The 15,117-nt window shown below is 37.6% G+C and overlaps 1 long non-coding RNA gene across 1 annotated transcript in view; it reads right to left on the bottom strand.

The window, feature by feature from the left end:
• The window catches only part of LOC306656540, a 109,731-nt gene extending 98,826 nt beyond the window's left edge, over positions 1-10,905 (bottom strand). Inside the window, exon 1 of the long non-coding RNA XR_013762558.1 lies at positions 10,314-10,905. This is a non-coding gene — a long non-coding RNA (uncharacterized lncRNA). The remainder of the gene's footprint in view (positions 1-10,313) is intronic.
• Between the last annotated feature and the right edge of the window lie 4,212 nt (positions 10,906-15,117).

The raw sequence follows: 15,117 nt of genomic DNA, 5'->3' as shown, positions 1-15,117 counted from the left end.
ATTTGCCCATGACATGATTCTATATTTAGAAGATCCAAAAAAATTCCATCAGAAAATTTCTGGAACTAATGAATGAATTCAGCAAAGTAACAAGATATAAAATCAATTCCCATAAGTTAAATGCATTTCTACACATAAGTGATGGATCTGCTGCAAGAGAAATTAGGAAAACTATCCCATTCACAACAGCCTCAAAAAAAAAAAAAAAAACCTTGGGAATCAACCTAACAAAAAAGGTGAGAGGCCACTAAAATAAAAACTACAGAGCTCTAAAGAAAGAAATTGAAGAAGATCTTTGTGGATGGAAAGATCTCCCATGCTCTTGGACAGGCAGAATTAATATTGTCAAGATGGCCATACTACCAAAACCGTTTTAAAGATTTAATGCAATTCCTATTAAAATTCCAATAACATCCTTCACAGAACTAGACAAAGCATTCTTGAAATTAATTTGGAAAAATGAGACCCAGCATAGCCAAAGCAATCCGTAGCAAGAAGAGTGAAGCAGGAGGCATCACGATACCACACCTTAAAATATATTACAGAGCAATAGTAAAAAAATGGCAAGATACTGGCACCAAAATAGACATGCAAACTAAAGGTAAAAAGTAGAAGACACAGTCAAACCCACATAAATACAGTTATCTCATACTAGACAAAGGTGCCAAAAACATACATTGGAGAAAAGATAGCCTATTCAACAATGGTGCTGGGAAAACTGGAAATCCATATGTAACAAAATGAAATTAAACCTCTATTGCTCACCCTTCACAAAAATCAGTTCAAAGTGGATCAAAGACTTAGGCACTAAAGCAGAGACCCTCCACCCAATAGAAGAAAAAGTACGCCCAAATCTCTACCATATCAGCTTAGGAACTGACTTCATTAACAAGACTTGAAGCACAAGAAGTAAAATTAAGAAGCAATAAATGGGATGAATTAAAACTAAAAATTTCTTCTCAGCAAAGGAAATGATCAATAATGTGAAGTGAGAGACTACACAGAAGGGGAGAAAATCTTTACCACACATGCCTCAGATACAGAACTAATCTCCAGGATGTATGAAGAACTCAAAAAACACCACCAAAAAACCCCCAAATAACTCAATCAATAAATGGGCCAAGGAACTGAATAGAAATTTCACAGAAGAAGAAGAAATACAATTGATCAACAAACATGTGAAAAAATATTCATCATCTCTAGTGATTAGAGAAATGCAAACCAAAACTGCTCTAAGATTTCATCTCACTCTACTCAGAATGGCAATTATCAAGAATACAAGCGGTGATCCAAGATGGCGGACTAGAGGGTGACTGCATCTCCAGTAGCTCCAGAACCCAGGATTCAAGAATGGGAGGCATTGAGAGACTCAGACTAAAATAGAGCCTCGGGGTGAGTCTCCCCCACCTGGTGAAGTGGTGAAGTGCTGCCTGGGCGGCAGGCCCGGATTCGGGTGACTTATTAGAGTAAGGCAGAGCAGCTAGAGTCCTCCCCAGGTGGCCCTGAGCACTCCTGCGGTGGGCTCCTCCCACAGGGCCAAATTCTCCAGCATCTCGGAGCAGGCCCCCCAGTGAGAGCCTTTCTGCACAGAACCAAGCTTCAAGTCCCTGAACCAGGGCGGCGAGTTCCTGCCCACAGGTTGCATCAGGGACCAGGACAGGGCAGCCTGGGACTTCCCAAAGCAGCCCCCAGCCTGGCCCCCTCCGGCGGGAAGGACCCTTCCAGGCTAGCTTCTCGGAGGAGACCGCCCAGTGAGAGCCTTTCCACACAGAGCCAGCTCCAAGTTCTGGAATCAGTAGAGGACTAGGGGCAACTTTCCTTGGAAGCACTGCATTATCAAGTTACTCCAAGACTTCAGGCTACTGAAGGCAGGAAGGTGGTACACTGGTAATCTACAGGGACAAGATAAGCCAATAGAAGAATTCTGCAATATCACAAAGTCCCACTGACATCTGACCAATATGAGAAAACAAGGGAAGAAAATGTCCCAAACAAACCTAGAAACCGTATCAATAAAACCCAATGACAGAACAGCAGAAGAAATGTCAGAAAGGGAGTTCAGAATGTACATAATTAAAACAATCAGAGAAGCAAACGAGGAGATGAAAGAGCAAATGCAGGCATTAAATGATCGCACCAATCAACAGTTAAAGGAGCAAATATGGGAAGCAAGAGATCATTTCAATAAAGAGTTAGAGATATTGAAAAAAAAAAAAAAACAGAAATCCTTGAAATGAAGGAAACAATAAACCAAGTTAAAAACTCCATAGAAAGCATAACCAATAGGATAGAACACCTGGAAGACAGAACCTCATATTGAAGACAAAATATTCAATCTTGAAATTAAAGTTGACCAAACAGAAAAGATGGTAAGAAATCATGAACAGAATCTACAGGAATTATGGGATATCATGAAAAGGCCAAATTTAAGAATTATTGGGATTGAGGAAGGCTTAGAGAAACAAACCAAAGGAATGAACAATCTATTCAATGAAATAATATCAGAAAATTTCCCAAATCTGAAGAATGAAATGGAAAACCAAGTACAAGAGGCTTATAGGACTCCAAATATACAAAATTACAACAGACCCACACCAAGGCACATTATAATGAAAATACCTAACATACAAAATAAAGACAGAATTTTAAAGCCTGCGAGAGAAAAGAATCAAATTACATTCAGGGGGAAACCAATAAGAATATCAGCAGATTTTTCAATCCAGATCCTAAAAGCTAGAAGGGCCTGGAACAACACTTACGAAGCTCTGAAAGAAAATGGATGCCAACCAAGAATCTTATACCCAGCAAAACTTACTTTCAGATTTGATGATGAAGTAAGATGCTTCCATAATAAACAAAAGCTAAAGGAATTTACAAAAAGAAAGCCGGCATTGCAGAACATTCTCAGCAAAATATTCCATGAGGAAGAGATGAAAAACAACGATGCAAATCAGCAACGGGAGGAACTAGCATAAAGGAATAGCCAAATAAAGGAGAAACCAAATCATGACAAAAAATAAAAATGAGTCAAATGACTGGTAATACAAATCATATCACAATAATAACCCTGAATGTTAATGGCCTGAACTCATCAATCAAATGGCATAGACTGGCAGAATGGATTAAAAAGAAAAATCCAACAATTTGCTGCCTGCAAGAGATTCATCTCATAGAAAGAGATACCCATAGACTAAAGGTGAAAGGATGGGAAAAAACATACCATGCACACGGGCACAGCAAAAAAGCTGGAGTATCCATCCTCATTTCAGATAATGTGGACTTCAAGCCAAAACTAGTCAGAAGGGATAAAGAAGGACATTACATACTGCTTAAGGGAAGCATCAATCAGCAAGACATAACAATCATAAACATCTATGCCTCGAACATCGGCTCATCCATGTATGTCAAACAAATCCTTCACAATTCCAGAAATCAAATAGACCACAACACAATAATACTAGGCGATTTTAACACACCTCTCTCACTGCTGGATAGATCGTCCAAACAAAAATTCAATAAAGAAACCATAGATCTCAACAACACAATCAACAATTTAGACTTAACTGACTTGTATAGAATATACCATCCAACAAAGAATGAATACAACTTCTTCTCAGCAGCACATGGACCCTTCTCTAAAATAGACCATATTTTATGCCACAAAGCTACTGTTAGCAAATACAAGAAGATAGAGATACTACCTTGTACTCTATCAGATCGTAATGGATTGAAATTAGAAATAAATGACAGAATAAAAAACAGAAACATCTCCAATACCTGGAGATTAAATAATACACTATTATATGATGAATGGATAACAGAAGACATCAGGAGGGAAATAAAAAAATTCTTAGAAGTAAACGAGAACAAAGACACATCATATCAAAATCTCTGGGACATTATGAAAGCAGTACTTAGAGGAAGATTTATTTCATGGGGTGCATTCAACAAAAGAAGTAGAAATCAACAAATAAACAACTTAACACTACAGCTCAAAGCCCTAGAAAAAGAAGAGCAGACCAACACCAAAAGTAGAAGACAGGAAATAGTTAAAATCAGAGCCAAAATCAACAAAATTGAAACAAAAGAAACAATTGAAAAAATTAACAAAATAAATACTTGGTTCTTTGAAAAAAATAAACGAAATTGATAGACCCTTAGCTACACTAACAAAGAGAAAGAGGGAGAAAACTCAAATTACTAAAATTCGGAATGAACAAGGAAATATCACAACAGACACGAGTGAAATACAAAACATAATAAGAAGCTATTTTGAAAATCTATACTCCAACAAAACTGAAAACCTTGAAGACATCAACAAGTTTCTAGAGACATATGAATTGCCTAAACTGAACCAGGAGGACATACACAACTTAAATAAATCAATTTCAAGCAATGAAATAGGAGAGGTCATCAAAAGCCTACCAACAAAGAAAAGTCCAGGACCAGATGGGTTCTCAGCCAAGTTCTAAAAAACCTTTAAAGAAGAGCTCATTCCAATACTTCTCAAAGTATTCCATGAAATAGAAGAGGAGGGAACCCTCCCAAACTCATTCTATGAAGCCAATATCACTCTGATACCTAAACCAGACAGAGATACATCGAGGAAAGAAAACTTCAGACCATATCCTTAATGAACATCGATGCAAAAATTCTCAACAAAATTTTAGCAAATCGCATACAAAAATATATTAAAAAGATAGTGCACCACGATCAAGTGGGTTTTATCCCTGGGATGCAAGGTTGGTTCAACATCTGGAAAGCAATAAATGTCATTCACCATATGAACAGACTAAAAGTTAAGAATCACATGATTATTTCACTAGATGCAGAAAAAACATTTGATAAAATACAGCATCCCTTCATGCTCAAAACACTAGAGAAAATTGGGGTAGTGGGAACATTCCTTAACATTTTAAAGGCCATCTACGCTAAGCCCATGGCCAATATCATTCTAAATGGTGAAAAACTGAAAGCATTCCCCCTAAAAACTGCAACAAGACAGGGATGCCCTGAGATTCTAGCCAGAGCAATTAGACAAACCAAAGAAATTAAAGTGATATGAATTGGAAAAGAGGAACTCAAACTATCCCTGTTCGCTGATGACATGATTATATATTTAGAGGAATCTGGAAATTCCACCAGAAAATTCTTAGAACTCATAAGTGAATTCAGTAAAGTAGCAGGTTACAAGATCAATGCTCATAAATCCAATGCATTTTTATACACAAGTGATGAATCTTCAGAAAGAGAAATTAGGAAAACTACCCCATTCGCAATAGCATTGAAAAAATAAAATACTTGGGAATCAATCTCACAAAAGAGGTGAAAGACCTCTACAATGAGAACTATACAACACTAAAGAAAGAAATTAAAGAAAACCTTAGAATGGAAAGATCTCCCATGTTCTTGGATAGGCAGAATTAATATTGTCAAAATGGCCATACTACCTAAAGTGCTATACAGATTCAATGCAATTCCAATTAAAATCCCAATGGTATACCTTACAGAAATAGAGCAAACAATTATGAAATTCATCTGGAAGAATAAGAAACCCAGAATAGCTAAAGCATCCTCAGTAGAAAGAGCGAAGCAGGGGGTATCGCAATACCAGATCTTCAACTCTATTACAAAGCAATAGTAACAAAAACGGCATGGTATTGGTACCAAAATAGACAGGTAGATCAATGGTACAGAATAGAGGACATGGACACAAACTCAAATAAATACAATTTTCTCATACTAGACAAAGGTGCCAAAAATATGCAATGGAGAAAAGACAGCCTGTTCAACAAATGGTGCTGGGAATACTGGAAATCCATATGCAACAGAATGAAACTAAATCCCTATCTCTCACCCTGCACAAAAATCAACTCAAAATGGATCAAGGACCTTGGAATCAGACCAGAGACCCTGCATCTTATAGAAGAAAAAGTAGATCCAAACCTTCAACTTGTTGGCTTAGGATCAGACTTCCTTAACAGGACTCCCACAGCACAAGAAATAAAAGCTAGAATCAACCACTGGGATAGATTCAAACTAAAAAACTTTTTCTCAGCAAAGGAAACTATCAGTAATGTGAAGAGAGAGCCTACAGAGTGGGAGAAAATCTTAGCCACTCATACTTCAGATAGAGCACTAATTTCCAGAATCTATAAAGAACTCAAAAAACTCTACACCAAGAATACAAATAACCCAATCAACAAATGGGCTAAGGAAATGAACAGACACTTCACAGAGGAAGATCTACAAGCAATCAACAGATATATGAAAAAATGTTCAACATCTCTAGTAATAAGAGAAATGCAAATCAAACTACCCTAAGATTCCATCTCACCCCAATTAGAATGGTGAGTATCAAGAACACAAGCAACAATAGTTGGTGAGGATGTGGGGAAAAAGGTACACACATACATTGGTGGTGGGGTTACAAATTAGTGCAGCCACTCTGGAAAGCAGTGTGGAGATTCCTCAGAAAGCTTGGAATGGAACCACCATTTGACCCAGCTATCCAACTCCTTGGTCTATACCCAAAGGACTTAAAATCAGCATACTACAGAGATACAGCCACATCAATGTTCATAGCTGCTAAATTCACTATAGCCAGATTGTGGAACCAATCTAGATGCCCTTCAGTTGATGAATGGATAAAGAAACTGTGGCATATATATACAATGGAATATTACTCCACCATGAAGAATGATAAAATTATGGCATTTGCAGGCAAACGGATGAAATTGAGGATATCATGCTAAGTGAGATAAGCTAATTTCAAAAAACTAAAGGACGAATGATCTCGCTGATAAGTGGATGAGGACATATAAGGGGGTGTAGGAGGTGTTAGTGTTAGGGTTAGGGTTAGGTTTAGGGTTAGGGATAAGGAGGGTGGTAAGAATGGAGGAAGGAAGGACTGTATAGAGGGAAAAGAGGGGTGGGAGAGGTGGGGAGAAGGGGAGGAAAAAATACCGCATGAATCAAATAACATTGCCCTATGTAAATTTATGATTTTTAATTAAAATTTAAAAAAAGAATACAAGCCATAATAAGTGTTAGTGAGGATGTGGGGGAAAAGGTACACTCATACATTGCTGGTGGAACTGCAAATTTTTGTAACCACTATGGAAAGCAGTATGCAGATTCCTCAGAAAACTAGGAATGGACCCACCATTTGACCCAGCTATCCCACTCCTCGGTTTATACCTAAAGAACTTAAAATCAGTATATTACAGTGACACAGCCATGTCAATATTTACAGCAGCTCAATTCAAAATAGCTAAACTATGGAACCAACCTAGAGATCCTTCAATAGATGAATGGATAAAGAAAACATGAGACATATACACAATGGAATTGCAGGTAAATGGATGGAATTAAGAATATCATGCTAAGTGAAATAAGCCAGTAAACCAAAGGTCAAATGTTTTCTCTGACAAGCAGATGCTGATACATAGTGGTAGGGGTAGGGAAGAATGAAGGAACTTTGGATTATGAAGAGGGGATGTGGGGAGGGATGGGGTTGTGGGGATGGGAAGGACAACGAGTGAGACAGACATTATTACCCTATATATGCATGTATGATTACATGACTGGTGTATAGCTGGAGGAATGAGAACTTGTGCTCCATTTGTTTACAATGGTCAAAATGCATTTTACTGTCATGTATAACTATTTGGAACAAATTAAAAGATAAAATATAAATAAATAAACATATGAAAGATTTAAAGAAAAAAATGAAAAACCTTCTGTGCTTCAATTTTCTCATCTACAAAATGATGAAAATAAGAGTACCTGCTTCAAAAAGTTGTTGTGAAGATTAAAGGGCTCTAATATGAAAAGTTTCTTGACCAGTGATTGTCACATAATAAATGCTGTATGGTGGTTCTTATTATTGTTAATGTTATTCCCAAACGTTTATTTGTCCCAAGGCTATAAGTTTTTAAGTAATATGAATGAAAGAAGTTTTATCCCCCAAGACAATTACTATCTTTTTTTCTTCTTGTTTGGGAATGGATTAGAAATTATGGAGTATAGTATTGCTCATTAGACTGTGAACCAGAATCATCCAGGTACTTGTTTATGATGCACATTCTGGACTTCAGCAAAATCAGAATATCTGGAATTGTGGTCTAGAAACATCTAGTTTAAATGTGGTAACCTGAGGATTCTAAGGCAAACTGCACTTTGAAGACAACCAAGTAAACAAACATGCACTTCCTTTGCTTACTCACTTTGATAAGTCAAATATTATACACCAGCTTCTGAGCTTCCTCAATATGATCTTATTAAATCCTCACCAGAGGCCTCAAAGGTCAGCTTCTCGCTTAAGTTCGGTTTTTCAGATCAGGGATTATGGCTTCCAAAATGCCTAGGTTAAATGGTTTGTGTAAGATATGTTGATGAGAGCACTTTGGAGATGGAATTTGGGGGTGGAATCAGGTCTTTCTGACTTGAATTTTGGTGTTCCTAAAGAGTCAAATATTTTGCATCCTGTCTGAGCACAAGCTGTTCCTCTGTTGAGGCTTTCTGTCCTGGGAAGTCTGAATATTCTTGTTCCAGTTACTCAGGCCTGACACAGGACCCTTTTGCATGAAGATCTCATTAATCAACTGCATATGCCACTGAGTAGGCACGGTAGTAAACAGCCAGAAGGGTGGGTGAAGATCCCCATGGTTTGAAAATTGGACTGCGGGGCTAGAATTTGTAACTCAAACTCTCTACCTGCCAGTAGGTGGCGTCACTGAATCCAAACAACAGTCCTACGCTGTAACAACCCAATGCTTGGATCTTGGATCTTTAATATTTAGTTAAACAGATGAAACAGATTTATAATAGAAGACTGGAAAATGAAGCCAGGTATATTTTCAAATGAATTTCCAGTCATGTTCTAATACTGGAAACCTCTAGGTACTGCCAACTCAAAGAATGTATAACATAAACCATGAAGCAGGTGCTATGTTTGTCCATGCAGAAATGCAAAAATTAGTCATATGAAGTCTGCAAGGATGTGATAATATACTGTCAAATAACACTGTTACAATTATATAGCTCCCACTAGGTGTCAGTCACTGTACCCGGTGATCCGCTTAGATTTTTGTCATGTAATTTAGTATTTTAAAAATTCTGTGAAGTATGCATTATTCAAATACCCTGAGACTAAAAAGTTAAGGAATTTGCTTAAGTTCATACAGATTTTCCATGGCAGCACTAAGATTTATTTATTTTTTAGGGGGGATTTCTTTTCTTTTTTTAATTACTTTTTTTAATTTTTTACAGACTGCATTTGATTCATTGTACACAAATGGGGTATATCTTTTCATTTCTATGGCTGTGCACGATGTAGATTCACACCATTCATGCAGTCATAGATGTACATAGGGTAATGATGTCTGTCTCATTCCACCATTTTTCATACCCCTCTTCCTTTCATTTCCCTCTACGTAATCTAAAGTTCCTCCATTCTTCTCTCACCCCCCTAACCCCACCTCCATTATATATCATCATCCAACACTAAAATTTAAAACAAAGTCTTTGAATTGCAACATAAGCTTTTCTGGTAGCAAGATAAGACGATTGTGTAAAATTTTGTAAAATTTGTAAAGCAAGGCAAATAATGAGTTGTCATTAAAGCAACATAAAGATAAACTGCTGAAAGGGCTCAAAAGTACAAGTAGAGCCTTTGGATAAAAGTGTCATAAGGTTCTTTGTAGAGGATGTAATTTTTGATTTGGGATGGGCCTTGACATGTGGTTTTGGTTTGAATGGAGGCACTGAGAAGGATTGGTGATTTGGACACCAGAGCAGGGCAGACATTCATAACACAAGGAGAGGATAAACCAATACATGGAAATGTGGAAATGTTTCACTGTGACAAGGGTAGCTAGAGGAAGTGGGAAATTTGGGGTGAAAAACTTGAAAAGTAGCTGGATCATCTCACAAGAGTTTGTACTTAAAGAAGTACAAAATCTGAGTATTTAAGTCTGTATGGTGTGTGTGTTGTATGTGTGTGTGTGTGTGTGTGTGTGTGCGCGCACATGTGTGTGAAGGATTTTGGCAAATAGTAAATTTTTTAGAAGTTCATTTTTTAATTGAACACTTACTCTAAACCAGACAATGTATTATGAGACTTATAATATCCCACTTGTTCTTTTCAGACTGGAAGTTTGCTCTCAGAATAAAAGTAATCCAGTGTTAGTAGGAATGATGGATAGAGATGGGAGACAGAGGATTTAGGAGACCAAGGATTGGTGAATGGAGGTGGGAGACAAGTTAGATGACTGCTAAAATTTTCCAGATGAATAATGTGGGGAGCCTACATTTAATTTATAGTGTAGATCCCACTGAGGATGTTGCTCTTCTCCACAGGTTTGTCTTCTGATAGCATGATTCCTGGACTGCATTTCCTGTCTGGTTTCAGCTTCTTGGCAGTGTGTAAGTTCATCATTGAACAGAGGTTTAAAATCATTGCCCTCCTCATCCAAAAGTCAGTAGAACCTTCATGGCTGACCAGCATTCTTGGATTCAACACAAAGGCTTTACAAGGGATCCTAGTATATCTGTATTTATTTTCTCACCGACAGCATATGAATTTTTTCCCATTTACCCAAGACAAAGTTTACTCAGCTAAACTATCAGAGGCATCCTAAGAAAAATTGCATTTGTTCACAGTTACATCACTATCACTTTCTTGCAAAAGCAGACTCATAGCAGATTTGCTTTTTCTTTTTCATTTTTTCCTTAAGGAAAAAATGTGTTTAATTATTTTCTTGCCTTTCTCCTCTAAAAAAACAACATGTTTCCTTCACTCTTAGTGACATTCAACACAATTTGGGAGGGGAGATGCAGACAGTGATATTACTTACATACAGCTCTGCTTCCCCAGGAGGATTATAAAACGCTTTCAAAAGACCAAAGAATGTGTATGCACATACAGTTCAAAATTCTTTCTGTGCTTTTATAACTATACAAATTCCACTTCTATTTAACACTGTGTAGTCTCTGAATAGAGAAATCTTTGTTTCCATTAAAAGGGATCAAAAAATCCCATTGTAAGTAAAGCAGAATTATAATTGCCTAGCTAAAAGCTCCAGACAGCCCAGTTCATTGGGAACACTCCTTATGCATTTAGGATAATATACTTAAAATTATGACAAGAGAGTGAAATGATTTTATTTTATGGAGATTTCTCCCCATTCTTATCTGTACAATTTCTGTAGAACTGTTCAAAACCTAATTCATGCTCCATTTGCATGGATTCTTGTGTGAGAGAGATCTGTGGGTCAAGATCTGCATATCATCCTGTTAGGAGAGACTCTCATAGGGTCAGTTTCTACCAAGTCATTGCACTGTGGTACTTGTAATGGCTATACAAAGATAAGAAGGTGAAGTCATGTTATTACCCAGGGCATGTGTTATTAAATTAAACTGGTGCTGCCATTGTTTGCAGAATCCCCTGAAACAAGCCACTGTGACACATCTCATAATCAATCTTACCTCCTAAAAAAGTAAAAAGAGTTCTTTCATAATTTAACTCCAGCCCATCTCAGAAGTCAAATTTCAGAGCTTCATTTGTAAAAATATCCATGTATATGTAGATGAGCTATGCCTATCTTATTCCTTCAGGAGACTTTTCTTCTCAAATAACAGTACAAGTAATATCTAGCATTTGTGGGTCTCTATCACATGCTTGTACTTGGTACCTTGTCCACATTAACTCTAAATTGTCGTGGTACAAGGTATGTGTCATCATTCCTATCAGCAGGAAATGGATGTGACTCAGGTAGGTTGTGACATTTCCAATGCTGCATGGTAGTGGTAATAATAATAATAATAATAAACAATAAAATCACAAAAACAAATATTGAATGAATACCTACTATGGCACACTGTGATAAACACTTTTCCTGAATTAGCTCATTTATTTTTACAAGAATTTTAAAAGGTATATTATATTAGCATCTACCTTTATCAGATGAGGGATCTGAATCTCTTACTGTCACTTGTTCGTTTGATCTACAGTCATTCTCATTTTCTATGAACATTTATCTGCTCAGGAGTAGACACTTGTCCTAGAAATGAACAACTGGAATATCTATCACCTTTAGTCTCAATTATTGGTTGAGGGATTAACCAATATCCAAAACTAGCTCAGTGAGGACCATCTCAGGGACTTTGGAATTAATAGGGAAGAAATGTTCTCTTCTTTTGCATCACTAGTAATATCCGTAATGTGAGTTTAGAGTTGCCAGAAGAATATTTACCATGACTTAGGAAGAACCTGCTTGAGAAAAATCTAATATACAGGAGAGCAGAATAATGGGAGTGATGAGAGAGAGAGAGAGAGGAGAGAGAGATAGGGAACATTTCTGAAGTCAGAATAAGTCCCATTTCAGTTGAATCTATTTTTGATTGAATCTTTTACTTTCAACCAATGAAACATTGCATACAAAAGAAGAAGAAGGAAAAGAAATCACAAATCGTTTACAGACTATAGACCTTAAATGATGGGATTGGATCAGTAGAGGAGCAATGAGAAGCAGAAAGAATTTGCCCATCCCTTACTGTGAAGCTGACCATGATGATTCCATGACTGCTATAAATTGTCCTCTTGAACAAAATTTTTTCATGTGTGTGTGGTACTCGGGATTAAGTCCAGATTCTCATGTATGCTATGAAGGCACTCTTCCGCTGAGCTACATCCCTAGCCCTCTGCTTATATGTTGATTCAGACAATTCCCTGAGGAAGACTGAATTTTAGACTCATTAGAAAAATATCAGGGTGCTGAAGAGTCTGTGATTTTCTTATAGCTTTTAGTAAACTCCTACAAATCTTAGACAAGAACTACTGGAAAGCTGAGAGAGAAGAAAATACAACCTTGTTTTGGTCAAAAGGAAGCAATCTAAGATGGTTTGGATTCAAAACTATGTATCCTGCAAATGGTTGGAAAAGTTGAATTTTCTGCCCCAGCCAGTTATTGAAAATGAAGACAGAGAGGTAGGAAATTCAGTCAATTAGCATCCTGCTAATACTGTAATACTGCTGTAAGAAATCAACAAAATTTTAATGGTTTAAAAACAGGACACATTTATTCTCATTCAGTTTTAGACTTCAGTTAGAAGGTGTTGGCAGGGCTGTATTTCCTTGAGAAGATGCAAGGGAGAATACATTTCCCTGTCTTTCCAGCTTCAGGAGACCACCCTCATCTGCAGGCTCTTCATCCCTTCCTCATGTCACTCCAAAGTCCTTCCAGGTCACATCTACTACTTCCTTTGACCTTGTTGCCTCTTTCTTTTTCAGACCCACTTGTGATTTCATCTAATCCAAAAATCCAGGTAATATCCTCATCTCAAGATGATAGATTTAACCACATCTAGAAAGTCTCTAAAGGAAACATTTCACAGGTTCTGGGAATTAGGATATGGATATGTTTAAAACCATCATCATTTAGCCTACTATATTCTGCTAGAGATATTTTACCCAGAGAAAGACTAGACCTCAAGTCATCCCAAGTACCTCCTAATATGTACTTTCCTTGTGACAGAGAATAATGGGTTACCTGTAATATTGTTTAAATCCTTAGATTCAAGAAAGTATGAAGGCAACTCTGGACTTAGCTATTATATGATCTGGTAAATTTATAGAGTTTAAGATTTTTTGGGTTCAGAGATGCAGCTCCTAAAAGAGCACCTGCCTAGCATGAGCAAGGCCTGGGTTTGGTCCCCAGGACTGCCAACAAGCAAGCAAACAAAAGGATTCTTTTTATGATTTTCTGTAATCTGTACTTCAGACAGACCTGATTCTTATACTTGCCTAAGGTTATAAAGGAGCAGGCTGAAACCCTCCTCTTGACCCCTATAGGGGTCACTGATGGAATTGCTCATTTGTCCCCTATTTGGAGGAGTCACATAATTCTTGGTTGGTATTCCCCTTCCCCATTTCCCACTTCCATGCATTTTGGCTGCAGAGACCTACATGTTGCTCCTTTGTTCAGGGTCAAATGTTCCTCCAGTCCTTACCATAGGCCTACCGTTATTTCCTCTAGGATCTTCTTTAATATGGTGTTCCAAGACTCTCTGGGAAGTCAGGCTCCATATTCTAGGACCATAAAGAGATATACCAGTCCTGGGGTATAAGGACGAATTTACTTTGAAGAGTCAAATAACCCTCTCCTTTCCCTCCTTCAAGATTGTAAAGCATACGTCTTTCAAAATGCAGTTGGATTTTCAAGTTCTGTTACATTAAATTGTTAAAACTCAGGTCACTCATGGACTTCACTGTGAGTCTCCTGGAGGAAGCTATCATTTACTTCAGGACCTTGTAGTGCCAGAATGGTAACTGTTCTTCCACACTGACATGGCAGAGGATAATCAACTTAATCCAATTGATACTATCTAGCAGGCAATCATTGCTTTTTGAAGTGAAGTATATAGATATTTATTGATTTTTTTGAGTTCTATATTGCTTTAATGGTTCACTTTGGCTGGGATGTCTCTTCTATTTGGAATTTTAGTTCTTTAAATGAATCAATTTAGATTATCCTATCTTCTCAGGGTCATTCAAGGTTGTACATTTCTCTATTCTCTTTAGAAAATTCTATGGGTTATTGGTAGGATTACTGTCCACTGACTAATCTAAACTGCGTTTCCCATAATTTTCTTTCATGCATATTTCCAGATCAGGAAAGGTGGGACAAACAGAAACGTTCTTGTCTGAGCTTTGTAGGGCAGAACTGAAGCAGCAGCCAATTTGTAGCATCCACACTGTAGCTCATCTCTTGGCTCACTGGGTAGATGGGGCAGCAGCTGGTTGGTGACAGCTCTACATTGCCTTGGATCTTCCTTCAGCTCTATGAGTACTGGGCCCAAAAGGGACCTTTCCTCTTGGAGGACACTCAGACCAGTCAGGTCAGAAGCAGTGAGAAGTAACACAGATTTCAGTTTGCCCGAGTGTTTCAGTTTCTCAGTGTTTTTCCATCTTGTTCTCGCCTTCCCTGTCTACATCATCTTCCCTGCTCAACTTCCGACCCTGTAGATTTCCAGCTTCAGCATCAGATGTGAGAGCAGATTTACGGAGACAGCCAACCAGCACCCACTGTTGTGTAAGGTCAAATCCTCTCAGGT

The sequence above is a fragment of the Sciurus vulgaris genome, assembly GCF_902686455.1.
Source record: "Sciurus vulgaris genome assembly, chromosome: 3".
Lineage (NCBI taxonomy): Eukaryota > Metazoa > Chordata > Mammalia > Rodentia > Sciuridae > Sciurus > Sciurus vulgaris.
Note: the sequence above shows the minus strand (reverse complement) of the source record. Positions and strands in the feature narration are given on the sequence as shown.